Consider the following 16,637-nt stretch of genomic DNA (forward strand, 5'->3'; position numbering starts at 1 on the left):
CTCTGAAGCATATCTAATTATCGTTTTTACCTCAGTCTATGCCTTAATGAGAAGGCATAGAGGAGCACTTCCATGTCTCAGCTTTTTTAAGACTGGTCTTAAAAATTTGACAGGGAGCATAGCCTTGCACCTGCATGGCTGGAGGAGGTCAGCTGGGTGAGGTGAGGGACTGTTATGTTTTACCCATCCTTGGGGAGGATGTAAGGGTGCAGGCTTCTTGGAGTTGGGGACTGTCTGGGCTCACCTGCTGGTCCTCATGAGGTACTTGCTGCCCTCATCTGCTGCAACATGACTCCTGATTTTTTGCCAAGTTAACTTGGCAGAAAGTCTCCATGAGTGGCAGCTTCTCCCACACCTACCTGTGTGGATAACGCTTGGGAAAATAAATAAGCCTGCTATTAATGAGGAGGAGGGATGGAGCCCCTTGTGCTGCACCCCTGAGGTAAAGCCTCCGGCGGGGCTGACAGGGCTGTGCTGAGGGGACTGTGAGGCGGGAAGCCGCCCCTGAGGGGCGGGGCCGCTCCCTCCCCTTGTGCGGCGCCTGTGGGCACGCTGAGGTGGCGGCCATTTAGTGGTGGCGAAGGCTGGGGGCAGCGGAGCTTCCGTGACGTGTGGTAGCAGGTAAGGCCACACTGAGTAGGTCTTGGTTTTGTGTTTTCGTCATGAAAGAGTTGTTTAAGTGCATGTCAGCACCGATGAATGCCATTTCTCAACTCTGCAGCTGGTTGAGGTGACTGTTGGAGGCAAGTGGCCTGAGCCAGGTGACGGGTCACAGCTGTTTGCAGGGCTGCTCGTCAGGGAGGGTTCTGTTCTCCTCAGAAGACCAGGCAGGCTGCCCACTGCTGTGTGACTCGGCTGGGCCTCCTCCCCTCTCCCATTGTCGATTTCCTCCATTTTGTGCCTTTTCCACACAGACACCTTTCATCTCCATGTTTCTCCTGATTTTCCTGGGAAAAACACAAGCCTTTCCAAACCTCATATGGCCAAATCACTGTTGAAGTGGTATACTGTTGATCTGGGCAGTAAGCTTGTGGATACTGTGGTGATTGCTTGTTCATACTACAAACATTTTAGAGGTAAATCTGTTCTATTAATGTGTTAGTTTTTATGTAATATTTTTGTTCTAGGGGAATGTGTCAAATTGTGAATAGGATGAAAATATTGTTTTCATTTCATTCTAGGTATGAGAATTTGCTCTGTCCTATAATTTGGTGACTCTTAGAAAAAAAAAAACTTTTTTATTTTTGTTCTTTCTGCCCCTATTTTGTTCCTTATTCCACCAGAGTTAATCGAATACACCAAGAATCTTATTGTCAATCTTCACTTATGGTGAAAAAGATGCAACAAATCATCAGGACTGTAGTGAACATCCAAAAAAAGGGGGGGGGGGAAGGATGTTAAGAAAGCTATTAATTTCTAATAAATCATCTTGTCCTAATCAGCTGCTCTGACTGCTCTCCGATGGGCTGAGGCTTACACTTACCTGTCTTCTGAAGACAAATCATAGCTAGCAGAGGGAAGCTGGAATATGAGACTGGTGAGTTTTGAGCTTCAAGCTGCCTCTGGCCTCCTGGTTAACCTCACACAAGTTTTGACTGTCTCTCTCTACAGTGTAAGAGGGCTCCACAAAATCCAACTTTGTTTCTAGGTACCACCCTAATGCAAACAGGTGTGCCTAAATAACCTCAGCCTGTTTATTGTAAACATACACTCTAGTAGATGTACTTAAGGATTTTCTGCTTCACTAGTGTGGTCTAGAGAAGAAAAAATCTATCGTGTCTACTTGTTAATACAACTAGTTATCCTTGACTTTTGATTTAAATATATAGATATATTCTACTTTGTGTAGTTACAATATTTCTGACCATTAGTGGTGATTGATGTATGTTATTTGAGGCTTAATAATTGAAATAGTTTTAATACAAGTTGATCATTACTATTCACCAAAAAAAATTCCTGAAGACATGAATTTTCCTTGGTCTTTGGTCTTGTAAGCAACTGCTAAACAAAAGCACGGAAATAAAGTTGTCTGGATCCCTCCTTTTCATTCTGTTTTGTAGTTATTGATTATAATATCTTATTCTTTTATATACCCTTGCTATATGTCCCATTGAAATTATTAGCAAACTGCATGCAATGTTCAGGAAGATGCTAAAAGATCTGCTTTTTGTTCATTAACCTTATGTACAACTAATTCTGCATTGTGGTGTTGGGTGTATTTATTACTGCTTTTTTTTGAGTTTTGGATGCTGGATCTACCTTTGTCAGTTTGTCTGAAGTTCTATATGGCTTTTGTCTCTGCAGCTCCCCTATTCTAGAAATTGTATGTGATTTTATGTGGTGATAAGGGGTACTGATTAATCTCCTGGCAAACAGCAATTGCTCAGATTCTTGTACCATTTTTGTTGCTTCAAAAGCATTGCTTATAAGAGAAAATCAGTATTTATACACTAGGACTTTACCAGAATGGCTGCAGTCCACAGTTGTATCCCAGCTGAAATGTGTTCCTGTGCTACTGGGTCTGCAAATTCTGCATGAGGACCTGAAGCATGAAGATAACTTCAAGTTGTGTGTACTTATTGATGATGAATTGGAGGAAGAGATGAAGGAAACTATTTTCCTCCATAAATTAGTTTGGTTTAGCTTTTAGCATAAATCCTAATGTCTGCTGATTGAATAAAGAATTGCTGTTTGGTTGTTGGGTTTTATTTTCGCCTTGTATTGCCTCGTATTATCTGCTGTTGATGAAACTGTACCTGTGGTTTCTTTTAATATGGCTGTTTACTGTGTGCAGGGACCCAGCTATTTCACTTTACCCAAAGACCAGTTGTTGGATCAGTGAGGGGAAAGCAGAACATACTTTTTACCAGGCCATAATTGTTTTCCACTACCACAGCTGTATTTTTCAGTGCTGGCCCTGTGGAGGGATTATAAGGAAGAACAGTGTTCTACCATTAATCAAGTGTCTGTATGTAGATGAGTCCTTCTGTATGTGCATATGTCACTTAACAGTTTTCTGCGTATGATTTGATCTACAAATGAATGAATGTTATGCTACCTTAACTTTATACTGATGATATGAAGCAATCTGTAGCACAAGCCCAACAGCGCTTACTATGTTGCATTTTGAGTTTGAACTATAATTAGAAGTGGTCACTAAGGTAAGCACAGTCATTCCTGGGGAAAGGACAGGAAATTTTGCTGCCATAGGACATGCAATATCAAAGCTTCTGCCAACTCCTTTCTTTTTAATCTGCGATTAGGAAGTATCTCTTCTTTTCTGTTACTGTTGTTCAGAGTTATTTGTTTTTATTCCAGACTTCTTACTGCATTTTCTGATGGCTGGAAGATTTCAAAAGACCTGATCCAGATTCAGGCTCTAAATCCTGTTTTTAAAAATAAAAAAGGGAAATGGAGAGAGCAATAACAGAACTAACGATCAAAATTTAAACTGTTGATTCCAATTTAAAAAAAAAAAAATAGGTAAATCTTGAGGCTAGATTTAAGTTCTGCCCTAACTTCACTGTGTTTTTCACAGTTGTAAGCTCTGAAACTCTTCAGAATAATTTGTCAGTACTATATAGTGAACAGCTCATACAATTGTAATGGCCCTAGCAGGTAGCTGCTTCTCTCCTTGGAGATCACTTGTCTCTTCATTACTGAGGCTGGCAAGTCCCATTCTCTTAAGCTGCACTGAAGATCCAGACTCATTTGTAGGTGCCTTACATGTTTAATAATGGCTAGTATTTTAATAATTGTAGTTTCATTAAATGTAATTCATTCAAAGATCTTGAAGTATGTTAGAAGCTTGTAGTCTGATTTTTTTATTTTATTTTAGTAGTGACATGAATCCATAGGTTCCAGTGACTTTAGCAACAGCAGTAAGTGCTTATCTTTCTATGAGGATTAAGCTCAAAAAAATTACATTACACATTTCAATGACGAAGTTCTGTATGAATGTTCTGTGAAGACTTGTTTGGAATATGTTTCCTGAAAATGACTCTTAAGAGGTGCATTTGTAAAACAACAGCATTAAAAAAAAGGCAGCTTCACTTTGCTTCTTGTCTTGTGGTGAATTGATCTAGAGCAGGCAGTTGATTTTGAGAGGTGTGACCTAAATGCAAGGATTTTGTTTATTAAGTGTGTGCTCTTATGGTACGTTGCGCTTTTTACAAGAATATCAGAGTAGTCAAAAAAAAGCTCATTCTGAGCATGAAATATGAGATGAGATTAATGAGATTAACACAAATTCTACATAAAACACACATTTTTACTTATTAGAGTGAGGGGTAAGGCCAAAAATTTTGTTACTCTAGTTGGATATTTTTTTGTTTTATCTTGCCTTTAGAGACTTCTGCTTTGAGGTAGTTTCCTATAAATTCTACTGAAGCCCATCCCCTTGGGCTTGCCTACTATAAATAAATGCTGATAGACTTGTCAAGGCCTAGATTGAGAGCAGTCTGTGTTACCGGACTTACCCCTGTGTTTCTGGAGTCCCTGGTACTTAGCATTGTGTCAGTCAGAAACCTGGCTTAGCTGGTGTTTAAGACTAATATGTAGTTGTCTAGTATCATTCAAATAGCATAAAGGCCTGCAAAACTTATTTACCAGGTTTTCTGCAGTGTTACCATACATCTTGTTTCTGGTAATGTGTTTTCTGTGTAACTTGTTAGTTTCCTTTGACATCCATCTAGTCTGGAGTACATGGTTATGTCTTTAATTTGAGTGAATTGATACATATCTGAACAACAAACTTCATGTAGCCTTTTACTTTTTTACAGTACCGTTTTTAAAGCAGTCTAATCAAGCAGAAAGCACTTTCACACCAACAGACAGGATGTTAGAGAAGTGAGGTGGATGGGGACCCATTTCTTTGATATGAAGAATGGGAATAATTAAATGAAACTTAGAGGTGCAAAACCTCCCACTTTAAGAAGCATGTTCTTCCCAAGGAAACAAGGCCAGACACAGGGCAGAAAGTGTGCATCAAGTCAGGCACAGTCAGCTGGTCTGTGGAGGTGACTGTCCTGCTGTACTCCACACTGGTGCAGCCTCACTCAACACTGTGCAGCTTTGGGCACGACAGTATAAGAAGGATGTAAAACAATTAGCCCCTAAAGGAGCGCTATGAAGATGACGAAGGGTCTAGAGGGTAAGGAGTATGAGGAGTGGCCAAGGTCACTTGGTTTGTTCAGCCCAGAGCAGGGGAGGCTGAGGGGAGGCCTCATGGTGTGGAGGGGCAGGCACTGATCTCTGCTCTCTGGGGACAGCGACAGGACCCAAGGGAACACCATGGAGCTGCATCAGAGGAGGTTCAGGCTGGGTGTTAGGAAAAGGCACTTCACCAGGAGGGTGGTTGAGCACCAGAACAGGCTCCCCAGGTCAGTGGTCATGGTCCCAAGCCTGTTGGAGATGAGAAACATTTGGGCAATACTCAGACACATTGTCTGATTTTTTGGGTGGTCCTGTGTGGAGCCAGGAGTTGGACTGGATGATCCCTGTGGGTCCCTTCCAATTTGGGATATTCTGTGGTTCTGTGATTTTGTGAAAGTGCCCTAAAAATGCTTATGTGCTGTTACAGTCATGTGTTTTAATCTGAAGAGAGGAAATCTGGCAAGAGATCTGTCTGTATAAGTAGGAGGCAGTGGCTGTCCTTTCTCACTGTGAATATAGATCAGAGAGGCCACTATTGTTGAGCTACAGTTGCCAAGAAATTCCACTGTGATGCTTCGCTGTTACACATTGTGATAGACAATAATGTAATTAAAATGCATGACTAATATAGAAACAAAGGAAGTGGAAAACAAGTCTGTCTTGTCTTTAGTACATTTTGTAGAAGTTAAAATGAAAAAATTGTTGGGTTTTTTTTCCTGTGTAAACTTACATCTTTTTAGTAAAGCTCACTAAGTGGTCAAAGCAGGTTGCTTTTTGTATAATACTGCATTCAGACTTTCTGTCAGATCTGTAAAAATAAAGATAAACTCATGGTCAGGTTAGGCCAGGCTCAGATTTGTGCAAAATAGTTTTTCGTTGAACATCTGTGCTGCAGCTGTGGTTCAGTGCCATTGGTCTGAGTAAACAAGTAGCCAAACCATAGGATGAGAGAATAGCTTTAGTTCTTAAAAAAAAAATAAAAAAATATGGTTTTTAACTACCTCACCCTTACAGAAGTTTGTGACTTGATGTCACAGTGTCTTCTGGAATGAGTTATGGATTTCTGCTAGTCTTACCAAATGTATACTTTCGCAATGACTAGTGTAGTAAAAACGTTGACTTAGCTTAAATAGTAGCTACTGGCTACATTTTGGCTTAAATTGGGAATTGAGGGGTAAGGCTAAAAAAAAAAATAAATAAAACAACCCTTCAAAGGTAAGTTTGGGGTTTTAACCAAGTTTTGACTTCGTAGAGTCAAAAGTGGCAATAATACTGCTTTTTTTTTTCCCTTTCTTGGGTGCTTTTTAGGTGGTATTTTAGAATTGAAGACTTGAGTTCAGGTCTAATTCCAAATCCTTGAACCACTATTGAGCCTTCAAATGATAATAACAGGTAAAAAGTCTCTCCTGAAACCTAAAAGCAACCAGCAGTAATAAAGGGATGTTTTTTAATTAAAGTTTACAGGTGACCTATGAGCGATACTGAAGCTGCTAGGTTAGTACTGCGGTACTGTCTATTACTTGACCTCAACTCTTAGGAAAATTCCATGTTTAAAAAACAATGAAAATAAAAGAAGGGGATCTGTAAAATAGTGCTCTCACTTCCTGACAAAGCCCCAGGAGGCAGTTTGCTTACCAGCTTTAGCTGAAGTTCTGAGATTAAACTGTAGAAGTAAGCTGTTCTTAAGCAATAGGAAATGTCTTTTCAATGTATGTTTAAGGACAGTGTTTGGCAGCCACCTCCTAACAGGGGGAATCTCAAGCCTGGAGTAGGAGGAGCAGAATTTTCCCTGAAAAAAGCAAGTTATTTTGCTGTGGGTGTGCAGTGGTTTTCTCTGCAGAGCTGGCCTGTGGTATAGGATGTTAAGGCACCAGTAGAGAGAGCCATTGTTTCAAGGATGTGTGAAAAGCAATATAGAATGGTACAGTTTGTGGTCAGGGCATGACACTGAACTGTGTTACTACAAAAGATCACATTACTTTTTAGGTTAAAAAAAAAATATTGGAGATGGATCTTCCCCCTCTTATGCCTTCCACCACTGCCAAACATCTGGGCAAAGTTGCCTAAGGATCACCTAACAAAAAAGTGTAGTTCATGCTTCTTTCAGGGTATAGCCTTTAGAGAATGACCTAGGATATATGCAGAGCTTTTTGTCTTCAAAGTGGGAGCAGTCTCATGTCCCTTGGGATGTTGGTCAGGAAAGGGCTGAGGGAGATGTGAATTCAAATTAAATACGTAGTTGCGAACCTCATAACTTGTGTCAGATATGGTGGGGATCAAATTCTATGTAACATGAACAGTTATTTCTGAAGTTAGTTGCTCTTGAGGCTTACAGCACTGTTGAAAATGCTGTTGAATCCTTAGAGTGGGGGAGTTGCTATTGTCTTGTTCTGAGCTTCCTTCTGAAGGGGTACAGCAGTCTTTTTCTGGCTCTAAGGCTGAAATTTCAAGCCCAAGAAGGAACATAGCATTCACAGCTGTTCTGTTCCCTGTGACTCTCTGTAAAGCTAAAATGAGCCTATTTACTTTTGTTGGGGCATGTGTAGCTTCTTGGCAGCTTCTTGGCCCATGAACAAGCCCTATGGGACTTCAGAACTTGAACAAATTTCAAGAGAAGAATTGACTGAAGCTGTGACTTATCACCTTGCTGCATGCTGGAAACTTCCTGAACTCTGGATGTTGCATGACCTTAATTGGTGGAGGATTTTTTTACCTTGCCAAACCTTTCTAGTGTAGGGGTAATGAAATCTGAAACCAGGCAAGTTTTGCATGGGTCTGAATTTCATCACAAATCACAGCTCACACCTCTTATTTCTTGCCTGGGGGAGAAAAACTCCAGTATCTTCCTGTCTCCAGAAAGGAGGCAACGCCTGCATAGTTCCCCCATGCTGGCCGATTACATTGACTTAATCAAAACTTAAGAAGGAGTTAGATAGCAGCTTGTATATGATACTGACATGTAGAGCCCTGTACAACCTAAGGCTGGTCCTGATGAGACAGCAAGAAGAAAGCAGTGATGGCAGCATGAAAAATAACTTTGCTGATACCCCTTGCAGTTGTCTTCAGAAGTTGTGAAGTGCAGATTGAAGAGCAAGGAAACTACCTTTTATCAAACAGAACATCTTCTCTAGGTGGTCAGGAGGTTGTGATTTTGGGAGATCTACTTAAAGCCTCGAGAAATGACAGTATGTGGTAAGAAAAGTTGAACCTCTATGATGCAGGCTATGGAATAAACATACCTAGAGGGAGATAATTCTTTAAATAAGCTTCTTTTTTTCCAATGATAACACAAAAAAGGAAACTTCCCAAGGCTGTGGTCTGTTTTTTTTTTTTATATCTGTTTGAGCCTTCAGAAGCTCTTAAGTCTTGTGTGAGTTCTCGCTAATACCTTCGCAGGCTTATTTTTTTATTATTTTGTGTTGTACTAAGTTTAAATGTCTTGATGTCACAGAGCTAACTAAGTGTTGAAAGGACCAGGAACACAATCAGGGAATGCATGCTTGCTGCTCTGAATGGTGTGTAGGTGTAAGAGTGGCTATGCTCTTTCTGCTGCTTTGCTGCCCACCTTCTGCCTCACCAGGAAAGTACAGCTAAAAAAATAAGCCTTTTGACCATAAAGCAATCGCTGCTCTGTGCTGTCAGTTCCACCAGCCCTCACTGCTGCTTCTGTGGTCTGAAGTTGTTGTTCGCTCTGTCTTCATGTAGTCCAGAGTACAATCAGCAGAGCATACTGTGGTAATGCTAGTCATGACTCTAACACCAGTGCTAAATGTACTTTAAGGTAGTTGGGGGTATGTGCTATAGATTTATCTAAACTCTTTGCTTTTTTTCCTCCTTGGCAGCTGCACTAATGTCAAGAGTGCTAATACTGAGAAAGTACCAGTGCTCAGCTGGCAAAAGTGTGACTGGGAAGGAAAAACACTCTTTAGTTGCATTGTACTGTTTGTGCAACAGTTGAAAAGGTGGGAAGCACTCATGGAATTAGAATAATGGGAGAATTCTTAAATTACCTCAGATTGGTGGGTTTATGAAGCATTCCACCAAAACAGCATAGCCTATAATGGAAACCCCTTTATTTACATGACTTGAATCCTGCAGTATTTTTGGCATGTTGGGATGCATCTTATCTTTCTCACCTCTTCTTCAGTGTCCTTTAAACACTTTTCACCTTTACATGACCTTAATGATCTGAGATTTCAAGCCTTCAGGAAGCTTACCACAGTATCTGCTCTGCAGGAAGTAGTACTTTGCCATGAAAGATCTAGGGACTTTTGGTAGGTTGTTGTAAGGAGAAGAAAAGGAAAAGAAACTAACATAAAAACGAGTTCTGTGGAAGCAGCTCTAGAGGGAGTTTTCAGAGCCGAGATGTACAGTTGTTACGGGCTTACTAACAAGAAATTCCGTATGTGTGGAGTTCAGAAAAGAGAAATCAACTAAGAGATGAAACCCATGCTGTGTGAAAAGGTGTGCTTTAGGAACTTCCCTGGTGTGAGCAATGGGTAGCTGGGAGAGTTAAGAGGTTTAGCTAACAAATGCTGGAGAATAACAGATAAGAGAATGAAACTCCCTCACTAATGCACTGCGCTGTTTTCTTTAGTGTTAAAAACAGCAGGAGAGAGCTGGTATTGCTCAGTGGTAGCTGGTCTAGTCTGATACACACATGAAGGTTTTGTACATGTGAGGTACAAAAGAGAACACATAGCTGTTTTCCATCAGTTTTCTTTGTTGAACTTTGCTCCGATCTTTTCCATCCTCCTCTTGGAGTTCATATGCCTGACTTTAGGCCTAAGTAGCCGAGTACTGTACCACTGCCAGCACAACTTCCTGTGCATGATGGTATATAGAGATTGAGCCTGAAGTGACCTGATGGCAACCCCAGAGTGACACAGAGGTCACTTTCATAAATTGGCTTTCCTTGCGACCTGTATGATGCTGAACTTCTGCCAAGACACTTGCTTGGAATAATAAGCACAGTGGTAAAAGCTGCATAAGAGAAAGTGCTGGGATCTGGTAACAAAAGGTCAGAAATACGGGTAACTAATCCTCTCTGGAAAGATACCTAGCAACAACAGAGGTGATTAAGTTTCTAGGCAAAAGCACCGAAATTACATGGGAGAGAAGAGTGTAGCTAAAGAGTTACTAAAGCTTTTCTTGTCATGGAGTTCTTAGCAAGAAGTGGCTTTGTGGACTCATTGTTAGTTAGTGATGCATGACAGGCCCGTGATACTTAAGACTCAGTTAAAGGTGGTGTCTGTGCCTTGCTCCTATTTAAGCAATGAGGAGTTAATTTCTGTGTGACACTTAAACCCAATAACAACCAAAAGGATGCTAGTCCTGGGAGACATACGAAGTATGAGAATATGATGAGTGACTTTGTAGAGAAACATGTACCGTTTCATAAGAGCAGGAGGACAAAATTTGATTTAGAATGTCTAGTATTTTCAGAAAAGTCAAGGTACATCTAGCTCCTTTTTATTTTAACAGGAATTTTAGCTTTTGAACTGCCTCTGTAAAAACTGAAGTGTAGTGTTTTTCCTCGAATTTCTAAACTGAAAAAGCCATACTTAAAAAAAAAAAAAGGAAACTCAAGACTTGGGGAACTAAATTGAGCATTAAAATAGATTTGTACCATCAGTCTCCTTAGACGTGAACATTGCTAGGCTTAATGAGAAAGTACTGAAGCAGAATGACAGTTTCTTATTAACTCAACGAGACTTGTCTAGCTATTTCCATGCTGCTTTCACTTGCTCATTAATGACCTTCTGCACTATAAAAAGAACAACCCAAACACTGTAAGCCCCTGGGAAGACCTTTTTATATGGTCTATCAGATGTTAAATGGCCTGCTAGCAGTGAAGAAACAAGCCTGTGAAATGCTGATCAACTTTTTTCTTGTCCTTGTGCCTAGACAAAAAAAAAAAAACTGATTAAATTGTCTACTGCAAGATAACAAACGCAGGTGACACACTAAGCCCGAGTCACTGATGTCTGCACTTAATTCCAAGTGAATCCAAGTTGACTTCAAAGTAATGGAGTCACAGCTGTAAGTAGCTCAGAAGGAAGATAAAGCTGTCAAACTTTCCATGAACACCACTGTGAGTGAGCTGCCTAGAAGGAAAATGTTTGTCATTGACCCATCATTCTAAAAAAGCAAAAAGTGTAGCAGGAAGGAAGTTAAAATAACATGTATGTAAGTGATTGCTTCCTTCGTGTGCTGGCTGGGTATCTCAAGGGGGGAAATGGATTCCTTTGTCAGAATCTGAGCAGCTTCTTGCAGATGAAGCTAAAAAGCAAATGCTGTCCAGATCTGCTTTCTTAGTCTAGGGCTCACTTCTGCTATCGCTTCCTTGCAGCTGCACAGAATTGCATAAATAATTCCTAGTAGTGCCTGGTAATGGCTATCCAGATCACCTGTAACATGGCTGCTGCTCACTATGATTGGGGAGTTGATAAATTGGGTTGTCCATTCTAGGCAACTTCATCTCTGGTGCTGCTTCATTAAGTCCAGTGGGCTCAGCTCAAGTCTCGTCTGTCAGTATGGAAGATAGCTGTGGTGGTAGGGAGGAGCAGCTCAGAATACCTAGAGGATTAATGCCATACGAACTCACTGCAGCGGAGCCTTCAGATATACACTATTTTCAGTTCTGAGTGTCTATCATGCATTTAAAGCTTGGTAAATTTGAACTGAAAGCTATTGATGACTTTCAAACTTTCTTGTGATCCTTGATATTTTCTCAAACAACTGAATCTGGAGCAGTTTTTAAAGAGAGATGAAACTTGAATTTTGATTTTCTTTAGAGTTTATCTGAGTTGGCAATTGGTAGACATGAGAAGACTTACTTCTCTAGGCATGAGTGCAAGTCTATTGAATCTAGCAGTATCTAGGTACCTATATAAAATCAAAATAAATGCATGCACAATTCCCTTTAGACTGAGATTAGTGATTTGGCTTGATACTAAATCCTCTAACCTGGAAAGCTTGCAGCTGTAAAAGAAACAGTATTTAATAATAGACCAAGACTTGATTTCAATGGAAGCATTGTCTGAGTAGGGACATCAGAGCTTGGTTCCAGAGCACCAATAAAAAAAATAATAATAAAATAGCCTTTTTATTTATTGGGCACTCAGACTTGAAGACTCCCAGGTGCCTATTAGTCTAAGGGCTTGTCTGTACAAGAAAGTTAGTGTGCAATAAGTTGGAATATGAATTTACAATGCCCAACTCCTTCGCACTCCCCCTGTGCTTGGATATTCTTAGTGCACAGTAATGGTGCCTTTCTCTGTGGCAGCTCACTCAGCTTTGAAAGTGAAGTAAATCACATTCTGCTTAATGCCTGCGTGGTGAGTGAATGCTGAATAACCAGTACCCTCCAAATCTGAACCCAAACTTCCTCCTCTCTACTGAAGGAATGGGTGATGTTGAGTAGAATTCTGCCTTTGTCCACTAAGATAAGTACTGTTCTGCTTATTTTTTCAGAAGGGAGGAAAACAGTATTTTCAAAAAATCCCTCCACTTCTTAATACAGCTTTGGGAATGTAGGAGCTTAGGTCAGGGAATTTCAGTATAATTCCTTGTAGAGAGTTATTTTCATTGATTTTTTTTTACAACAGTTGACAGTTACTGAAAGAACTTGGCCATTTCTTAGTCTGTTTTGCATGCTATGTCCTTGAACCTAGCCAAATGTGTGTATGTGTGTATTTAGTGAACTGGACTGAGGTTCATGAAATTCCTTTTTTACTTGTTTTGCCAATTCAGATCCATTCAAATAAAATGCTTTTGTTGGCATATATGGAAGAGGCAATGTAGTGTTGGGGTGAGAACATGGAGAAGAGAGAAGGGAGGGAAGGTAAATGGGTGTTTGCTACGTGGGTTTGTTTTGGTGGCAATGCTGATGTTTGCTTATGTTTTGAAACTGAATGGAAGATGTGAGGTGCCTGGACAGCCCCCAGTTTACTGAGAATTCTTGTCATAAATGTTCAGCACAGAAAAACCTCACTGCTGGAGAAACCTTGAAATATGGGTTGTTTGTTTTTTTCTTCCTCTTAACCTAGAAAGGAAAGTGAAGCAATGACTTGCAAACTCATCAGTTTAGGGGGGCAAAAAGTGAACAGGAACAGTTTTGCTAATTCTGTCTAATCCGTACTTGATCTCTTAGTATTTCACTTACTAAGAAGATTCTTTCATCCTTGATGCTCTGAAAATGTTCCAGCTTGCATATAAAAGATAGAAATGGATTGTGAATGTTGCACCTTTCACAGGATTAATGTCACCTTGCTGTTCTGCTTTGGGTACCCATAGTATCTCATAGGGATGCAGAAGAGAACCAAAGTCTGACTCAGTCTGTTTATCCTGCATTAATCTGAAGCTTCCAGACTGACATCATCCTGACTTTGCAGCTCTCTGAGTTGAGAAACAGTGCTCTGTTTCCTAGAGGAAAAATGAGGGAAGAACTAGATACAGGTACATACACTCAATAAATGGTGCCACAAGAATTAATCTTACTTTTGTTTAACATACCAGGAAATTAGCTAGTTATAGGTAAGGGTCTACTTTCTTGTCTGTTTCTGCTTTCCTGTGTGGTTGAAAAAGAAACACAGTAATGCTGAAGTGAATTACTTATTTTTTTAATCATAACTCTCTCGTTAAGCAAGTAAGAATTATCCGGTGGAGAACTAAGGAGGCTGAAAGAAGCATTGCTACTCCTGTCTGTCATACTATGGTGTGCGCAGAGAAGATTCTTCAACATGATGAGAAGGCAGGGTTGCCTGGGGGGGGGCTGCACCTGGAGTCCATACACTGTCCATTGCATAGCCCTGTTCTGTGGGAATTCCTCCATAATCTCAATGCCGTGTGACTCAGGCAACAAAAGGTGACTGGGTTTTGCCCACAGTGAGTTGTCTTCATGGGATGACTGTGGTTAACTAGTCAGCGTTAGCTATCAAGTTTGCAGCCAGACTAGATCAAGGAAAAAATACATATTTCGGACATGCTGGGAGAAGGTTCTCATCTAGGTCAAATTTTGCCTTGACCAGCTGATGTGATGTACATAACTTGTCCTGCCTGTGGTGTTTGTAAAGCTGTGCTGCGCATTGACCTGATGAGGACATAGTTGAGATCATCTGTGTTGTAACTATGGTGAGAACAAACGTAAACTGTCTGCTCTCTGCACAAGGATTGTGTAGCTACAAGTTGGAGCATCAACATTAGTCGGGTAACTCTTCTGTCCAAAGGAACTGACCCCCTACTGAACTTCTGGCTGAGGGAAGGGAAAAATACTTCACTGTAAATGACTAGCATAAAGACCAGGAGAGAGACTGTCAGGCTAGGTCTTAAAGCATCTCATCTCCTGATCCTCTGCTTAAGTCACTATACCATATGTGTGTCTACCCATGCTGAATGAATTCTCAAATTGTGCTGTTTACTCCCTTGAATAATAATCTTTAATTAAAAGAAAAATGATAAAATGAGGTAATGACAGATAGCACAGAGAAAACATTGGAAAGTGAAGAAAGAAATGTCTGGGAGTAACAGCAGTACCGATATTCCCATGTTAACAATTCAAGAGCTTTCTGACTGCTGTAGATGCAAAAATGGTAGCTGCTGCAGTCTGCAGTGTTTTGGGCACTGCAAGGAGAACTTAGAAATTAAACAGTAATGGATCCCACGTTTGTTCCCAAAAGATACTTCCAGCTCTCCTGCAAGGTGTGCGGTGGTCTCAAGATGCAGAATACGCCTTTGCAAGTTTAAGCCTGTAGTTAATTAATCTGAAATCCCTCCTATCTGGGCTGACTAGTTAAGAGAACTTAATAAATTATTGTGACACTGATCTCTAAGAAAATAGGCAATACTCACAATTATATCATAAGGTTTATCGTTGCCAGGCTTGCCTGAATGTGCCCTTAGTATCCACTACAGCTCCACTTCTCTCCTTTTCACCCAAGCACAAATACCAGTGATTCTAGTAGCTCTTAAATCACATTTTCCTTTAGCATGTTTTTTGTTGTAACTGCATCCACCTCCCCTGCTCCCTATTCTGTTTTGAGGTCAGACATCTGTGACAGATACTATGTTTTATCTGGGACCTGCAACTAATGACTCCTGATTTTAGGGAACATGGTTTTAATTAGCTCTCTTCCTTTCCTCTGGTTGCTGAACAGAGCTGGCCTCAGGTGGAATTTTTTAATTGTGCTGCTGCTGTCTCTGTTACACAAGCTGGAGTTCTGTTGTGCAGAATAAATTTGGGACAAAAACAAAACGTCTTGTAGCAGACTTCACAGGACTGGTCAAAACTTGTTAAATTTGTGTGAACAGTTGTTTTTGTGTGGGTAGTGATATGTACAGCAAGTCAGGGAGATACTGCCCTTGCTCTTTAGGTTTGTCTCATTTCACCACTTGTATTTACCAAGTTATTTGCTGATGTTGTTTGTATGTGGCTATGCAGTGATGGTGCTGGTGTTGGATGTTTCTGCTACCTCTGTAGGAACTGGTTTCCTGAGAAATTCAGGGAGCCCCAGGCTTTTCCCTCTTCTCCCTTTTCTCCCTGGTGTCAGTTCTCATGCTTAGCTGACCTTTGACTAAGTTTGCTACTTTGTCAGTTTTATTTTTATTTACTTATTTCAGGGTTAGTTTCTGGCTAAGTACTCGAGCTTTTGGATTCACAGAGGAGTTAGACAAATGCCAGGTCTGGCATAAGGGAAACAGGGAGTGGAGTATGTGGCAGGCTTGGGGGAAGATGGTAGTGTGGGACTACCTGCTTTGGCATGGTCGGCTGTTTAGCCTGGCTCACTGAACTACACTTGAGGTTTGCAAAGGGATAAGCTGTCTCCCTCCTGTTTAGGAGAATTATCCTTATTTTGGAAGTAAAGCTAGGAGCATGACCAAAAACAGTGCTGGGTCATGAGGCAGCAGTGGCTCAAACACCCAACTGCCAATTTCCTTTACTGTGCTAGATTCTGAATGCGCTGGAAGATGCCAGTCTCTTAGCCAGTGTGGGAGAGAACAACTCTGTGACTTCGTGGGCACTTCCCTGAGTATAACATACTGGTGGTAATTTTTTTTTAACTGAAGGCCTTGCTCTAAGCTATTTAAATACACACTGGTAAAAAGCTATCTCCAGTTTTAATATACCAACCTCTTATCTATACAACCCCCAGAATCTCCTATCTCCAAGGCAGTGGTTTCCAAGATTTGGGTGGGTTCCCTTGAAGATAAATCACATCAGAGGCATGACCTTTATCCTTGGAGCTATTTAAATAGCTCAAATATCTATTGACTTCATGCCCTGTGATTTCAGTTGCTGAAAAGTGAACACAGTAAAGAAAGGAAGAGTTGACCTATAGTGTATCAGATTGGTGATATCTTTGTTTATAGAGCACCACAAATACAGATGGCATTTTTCTAACAAATTCTCCCCCCAAAGCTACTGTATTGTGGCTAGATACGTTTGAGGAGGAGTCAGTGCATCCATATAGAATCTAGCAAAA

General features: G+C 40.7%; 2 protein-coding genes across 4 annotated transcripts in view; one reads left to right on the plus strand and one right to left on the minus strand.

The window, feature by feature from the left end:
* LOC310901844 (uncharacterized protein) overlaps positions 1–16,637 on the minus strand; it is a 49,886-nt gene that overhangs the window by 11,168 nt on the left and 22,081 nt on the right. Inside the window, exon 1 of one of the 2 annotated variants that reach the window (XR_014586208.1) lies at positions 245–384. The exons of the other annotated variant lie outside the window; for it this stretch is intronic. The gene's annotated coding sequence lies outside the window, so the exon portion shown is untranslated. Of the gene's footprint in view, positions 1–244; positions 385–16,637 lie in introns of those variants that run through there. 2 annotated transcript variants of the gene reach the window in all.
* ALS2 (alsin Rho guanine nucleotide exchange factor ALS2) overlaps positions 492–16,637 on the plus strand; it is a 224,019-nt gene continuing 207,873 nt past the window's right edge. Inside the window, exons 1-2 of one of the 2 annotated variants that reach the window (XM_083842224.1) lie at positions 492–621; positions 1,443–1,537. The gene's annotated coding sequence lies outside the window, so the exon portion shown is untranslated. Of the gene's footprint in view, positions 622–650; positions 1,077–1,442; positions 1,538–16,637 lie in introns of those variants that run through there. The other variant, XM_083842222.1, reaches the window with a different exon arrangement.

Source organism: Anser anser, assembly GCF_964211835.1.
Source record: "Anser anser genome assembly, chromosome: 6".
In the NCBI taxonomy this organism is placed as follows: domain Eukaryota; kingdom Metazoa; phylum Chordata; class Aves; order Anseriformes; family Anatidae; genus Anser; species Anser anser.